The sequence below is a fragment of the Triticum aestivum genome, chromosome 4A (assembly GCF_018294505.1).
Source record: "Triticum aestivum cultivar Chinese Spring chromosome 4A, IWGSC CS RefSeq v2.1, whole genome shotgun sequence".
NCBI lineage: Eukaryota > Viridiplantae > Streptophyta > Magnoliopsida > Poales > Poaceae > Triticum > Triticum aestivum.
The window spans coordinates 753,611,104-753,617,356 of record NC_057803.1 but is presented as its reverse complement, the minus strand read 5'-3'; the positions used below and the strand labels follow the sequence as shown (position 1 = coordinate 753,617,356).

The 6,253-nt window shown below is 43.3% G+C and overlaps 2 pseudogenes; one reads left to right on the top strand and one right to left on the bottom strand.

Annotated features, from left to right (window-relative positions):
- The first annotated feature begins 1,947 nt into the window (after positions 1-1,947).
- LOC123083676 (2-oxoglutarate-dependent dioxygenase 11-like) lies at positions 1,948-3,529 on the top strand (annotated as a pseudogene).
- Positions 3,350-6,040, bottom strand: LOC123084643 (uncharacterized; annotated as a pseudogene).
- Positions 6,041-6,253: the final 213 nt, after the last annotated feature.

Here is a 6,253-nt window from a genome sequence, read left to right as displayed (position 1 = left end):
GACCATCATTCAAAGAAACATTAAAAAAATCCTCAACTTCATCTAAAAAACATTGCAGAAGGTTGCTCACCGTGGCCAACCAACTTGCGCCATGTGGCATAGCTGGTTGGCCACCAATCTCCCGATGCTTAATGGGTTGGATTCTTTTTGCATAGTATTTTCTATCACAGCTTCATCACATTTTTTAGGACCAAGGAGCATATATTTGAAGAAAAAACAGAAGAAGTGTCCAGATCTCTTTAACTCTCCATTGCTCAAGGTAGAAGGTACTACTGCCGCATGCTGCCCTCGCAGCCGTGGTGGCCCAGCCGCCGCCCAAACATGCCAACTCCGCCTTCACGCCGGGCGCTCAGGGTCGCCATCGTGTCTCAGCCAGAGATCCCTCGCAGAGAGAGGAGATCCCGCCATACGCCGTCCGCAGGGCGAGCTTCGCTCGCCGGCCTCCTCTGGCGGCGGCGGGGAAGCAGGGAGGGAGGGATGGTCGGGGTGGTGACGGCTAGGGTTCGCCCGAGGCGCCCCCTGAAGGCGATGCAAGCAAGTCTCTTAAAATTGAGGGATAATTTCACTTCCCTGGCTTATGCATCACCTAAGGATGCACAGAACTTATTTAAGTATGAGGACTAGGATATTTTAGTCCCCTGGTCATCAATAAATGCGCGAGTACCTTAATAAATTTGTGTGGTCTCATGATCTGAAATTATACAGCCTAGTTAGCTCTTGGGTACTAGCTAGCTTCATAATGAACTCCGATTGCACTCCTTGAGATATCTTATTAGGCATCTTTTGATATACGGATGCTTTTGTACAAGGTGACTTACATAACAATGCAAGTGATAAATCTGCAACTGTGTAGTCGCCTGGTAATGTGGAGTAGCCAGCATTCATCAGCGAAAAGAATGAAAAAGAATGGCATTGTGATGATCCAGATCTCAAGTTTCCATAGATGGATAACCATAGATGGACAAGATTCAGATTTGCATTTTGGACACACACACACGCGCGCGCGCGCGGGGTCTGTATTCTGTACACCCACCGACACTGACCGTGCAACTATAAAAAATATAGAGAAAACCATACATGCAATTTAATAAACACCTTTCTAGTGACTAATTAGGTGAAATAGGGCATATGCGAGTCAGATATTTTGGGAGCACAAGACATACATATATGGCCGACAAAGAAGAGCTAGCCCTCTCTCTCGTCTCCCCTTTCTCCAGAGAAAGAATCGCCAACGTGCGGCTGTCACTGGCTGCAGACGGCGACGGCGGACTTAGCACCTCACCTCAGGTCGGCCGCCGGCCTCCTCCTGCCCCAAGGTCCTCCTCCAACAGCTCGCTGCTGCCACTTCCGTCAACGAGATCGACCTCCACTTGGTCTCCGACAAAGATCGAGCAAGCAAAACACATCAGGTAATTATGCTCCTCATTTCTATTTCCTACCTAGCGTGCGTTCTAGACTGTTTTGTTGGTGGCCTGCATCAAGAATCCAATCCAATAGAGATGTAAATATCAGATCTAATAGACTGATAGCTAGAGATGTACATCATGGCTACAGTTTCCGGCAATCGGTGCTGAATCAATAAGCAATAATCACTTAGCACGGTCATATACTATTGTAAATCTGTACTGCTTCTTTTATTCTTCATTTAAAAAAATGCGGTTATTTTTGCAAATATATATGGATGTTAGTTGTTAAATGTCAATTGTCAAGTATATTTATATATGTTATATAGATGACGGATTGTATGCTTATTTTTTTTCTTCTCATTTTCTTCTTCTGATTTATGCTGAAAAGCACAATATGGATGCTATAGCATTTCATAATTTTTTGTACGAGCTGCCATTAAGTGGCATAGAGCCTTCTATTTGAAACTTTGGTAAGTATCCAAGACTACAACAGAATATGGCACGTCTAACGAGACGGATATGTCGCTGGTGCGGACAACGCGCGGTGCAAGAGTACATGGTTGATGAGATGCTGGTCGCTGATGAGATGCCGGAGCCCATCCCTCTGATCGATCTTAGCCGGCTGACGGAAGCCGACGAGGCCGACAAGGTCCGAGCGGCTCTACAGACCTGGGGCCTCTTCCTGGTGAGTGTGTGCACCCTTAATTAGTTTCTAGCTAAAATTATTCAATTTTTGCTGAGTTTTTTGTCCAGGCAAGAGGCAACCAACCATGGAATCGAGGAGTCCCTTATGGATGCCATGATGAGTGCGTCGAGAGACTTCTTCAGGCAACCGTCCGAAGAAAAGCAGAAATACAGCAACCTGATAAACGGCAAGCACTTTGAGATGGAAGGCTATGGAAATGACAAAGTAGTGACCACCCAGGATCAGAGCCTGAGCATTTGAAGGTGGAGCCAGAAGACGAGAGGAATTTCGCCAAGTGGCCCACTCACCCGGAATCATTCAGGTTAATTACCTACTCCTTTATCATCCGTTTCAAAATGTAAGGTGTATTAATTCTGGAGTCATTCTTTCTACATACAGGGATTTGCTACATGAGTATGCATAGAAAAACCAAGAGAACAAGAGACCTTATATTGCGATCAATAGCCAAGCTCCTCGACCTTGATGAGGATTACTTCGTCAACCAAATATCAAATAAGGCTATTGGGTTTGCTAGATTCAACTACTACCCTCCATGTCCTAGACCTGACCTAGTTTTGGGCAGGAGGCCTCACACTGATGGTGGTCTCCTTACCGTACTTTTGGTCGACCACGACGTCGGTGCTTGCAAGTTGAGAGAGGCGGGAAATGGTACAATGTTCCAGCCAAGCCTTATACTCCCTCTGTTCCTAAATATAAGTCTTTTAGAGATTCCACTACAAACTACATACGGATGTATATAGACATATTTTAATGTGTAGATTCACTCATTTGCTCTATATGTAGTCCATAATGAAATCTCTTAAAAGACTTATATTTAGGAACAGAGGGAGTACGTTGGTGATTAACGTAGCAGACTGCATGGAGGTATATATGAAGCTAACTAAGCACCTGCTCTCTTGAATAATATATCTACAATCAACAGTGTTGTATATCATATATATTTTCTGAATCCTAGAATGTCCCTATGTTATATATCTTTTGTATGTAAATAAATATTTGATGCCTGCAGATAATGACCAACGGAATCTTTAGGAGCCCGCTTCACAGGGTGGTGACGAATGCCGACAAGGAGAGGCTTTCACTAGCCAGGTTTTATGCTGTGGATGCGGAAACGGTGCTGGAGCCGGCGCCTAGTTTGCTGGATGAACCGACCACCAAGATATGGGAAAATCAAGGCCAAGGCTTTCGTTTCTTTTTCTCGACTGAAAACTTCTTAGTTGGGCTCTTTGAATGTTAGTTATTCGTACGTCAAGTGAAGAGATTCATCAAGACCCTGAAATAAAAATAAAAGTTCAAAGTTTTAATTAGTTTATTTACAGAGTTTTATCAGGGATTGCCTATATAAGGATAATAAATTAAGAGATGGTTTATGTTCTGTGAGTGAGGGTTTTATCTGTAATATAATCGCCTTCTTCAATTCAATGCTTAGCTAACAACCAGATTGTTTGGTGCTGCTGTATTGTGTGTGTTTTCTAACTTGTATGTATTTGTCTTGAGTTCAAAAGAATGTTTGGGAAAAGTATTTGATAGTATCTACATAATTTGTGCGGGTAATATATACATTTGATTACGTGGATGTTGTTGTTGTTTGTGAAAAAAAAATCTCATCTTCTGTTTTTAGAGAAAAATAGACTCGTTCAACTATTTGGTGAGCTCAAGAAAATCTATCTGAATTCTTTCATACAGTAACATCGTCTACTTGAAGATTGAGCGATTCTGAATTTTATTGCCAGAATTTCAGTGCACGAAGACCGTGGAACTCACCACCAACTATCGTGATACTCAATGGACAAAGATCGAGTGATTCTTGTCTTGTGATGAACCAGGAGTCCCAGAAAAAAACTGCATGCATTCGGTCGCTCGAAACAGTGCAACTACTAAGTTTGTCAAACTGCATGCGATGAGGGTCCTGTACTAGTTATCAAAAACATTGAACAATTTGTAGTGTTATTATTGGGCCTAGCCCACTTACTGTTTACCATAATCCTTCGGAAATCTCATAGGTCCATATGGCCCATCTCATGCATGACAAGTGGGGTTAAGGAAGTTTAGTCTTAACCCCATTAATGGAAAATTGCTCATATATTCTACACATAGTAGAAAAGATCTCCATGATAATTTCATGAACACAAGTGATCTTCACCATTCCATTTTGTTTTGATACTTGTTTAGACTCGTGAAAACGAATATATCAATGATCTTCACAATTTTTGTGGTCCTCTGGACTCCCTATTCATGTTTGTATTTCTTGATGAAAGTCTCTCTCTTTTTCGCTCATAACAATTCATCTGCAGTCCACTATTTATTTCTAATAGAGTACAATATGTTAGCGTGATAAAGTTTCTCTGCAAAAAGGTTACAAACATTATTTTGCACTTGATTGATAAGATAATTGTGCGTGATAAGTAACCACAAGCTTGACAAAAATATAACATTACACCAAAATAAATATACCACACTTCTTCCTATTGCCACAACATAGAAACATGGAAGACATACAGGGTGTGACGCAACACCCAGGGACGTACTAGGTTGAAACGCCGGTGAACGCACGTAAACCCCGAGCGCCTCCACGTATTTACCAGCGCACACAAAGAAACCCAGCGATGTTCTTATTGTCCTGCACAGGAAACTGAAAGTGGTGCTCTGTGTTTCTCCGAAGGGACCGTACGTGCGGACATTATGTGGTAATGGTGAGGGATGCTATATAGCATTATATTCGACATTATCTTCTGCGAAGACCACCAACTGTCCCAGAGACTTCCTTAACGATCTCTGAAGCGGCAAAGCTCGATCTGTATGCAAGAGAAGAGATCATCAAGTTAATAGAATTGCATGTAGGAATCACATTACAAGTGCTTACATATGAAAAAAAATATCAGTTAAACGGATGAACCCACCGTGTCTTTGTTATCCCCACGTGGGCCACCCCACGGGCCAACGTTATACTGGTTCACCAGCTTTGTCAATGAAGGAATGCAAGTGAATCAATGACAACACCGTGGCGGATGGTGCTTGCAGCTCTAGACGTTGCCGGTGTCGTGGGGATGTCGAGTATAGTTCCGCACTTATTTTACCCCAAGGGCCGATCTTGGCGATGGCGCTCCCTGTCACCTAGAGAAAGCTGGTACGGATCGGGTGTTGTTAAAACAGGCTAGAGAATGAACATACTAGAGTAGCTAGGTAGGCGCGGACCTCAGCAACCACCAGAGGTCTTAAGAAGGAGAGGCACATAGCACGAACATGAAGCTCGATCCTAGCGTTTCTCTCGGATTGTTGGGTCTTCTTGAGGCGATGACACCTTGTGCATATTACAAACCTCTCCGGTCCCACCAACGATTGCCCATTCACCGTTGTGGGCAGTGCCTTGAAGTCCCCCATCACCTTGAAACTAGAACCTGTAAACCTATTCCAAGTATATAGACATAGTTGACGCGATTTCAAGATGAAGTATTTTCTTTACGGTGTTTGAATTGCATAAAACCCTATTATGGCTCCAGTGCAAACTTAATCAATGCGGTAAAATTTCAAAGAGAGATAGTTTAAGCAAGACAAAAATAATAATTCACCTCTGATCGACGAAGACCATGTTGAAACATATGAACCAGTTCTCTTTGGCCATGCTAGCCCCCAAGGTGCAAACCTTGAGCGTGCGCGACAAGGTTTGCATTGTGGCCAGGACCATCGTACACGTCCAGTCATTAGCAGCGAGGATTCCGAAACACTTGGGGCGCTTTGACTCAACTATGACTGCCTGGTTAGCATCTGGGGTTTTCTGGACGTTCTGGTAGGCGTACAAGTGGAGAAGAAGCTCCTTGTGCTGGATCATCTCATGGCCAGCTGGAGCGGATTGGAAGTAGGAAGGGTTTGCCCCCTTGGCAGCAGGCGTCGTGGTGGGTGGTCTCCAAGGTGAAAGATGAGGCGACATTGTGGCTTATTAGCTAGGATTATGTGTGTGTTGTGTGCGTGTGTAGTAGTTGTAACTTGGTACCATGGATGGATGGGAAAGAGCCTATTTATAGATGTTCAACACAAGTGGTTGATACGTGCTTCTCAAATTTATCACCGACTAAGCATGTGCACTCATGAATCACGCTCGTACGTTTCTAATACTTTTTTCTATTTTATATTAGTTGTCGCT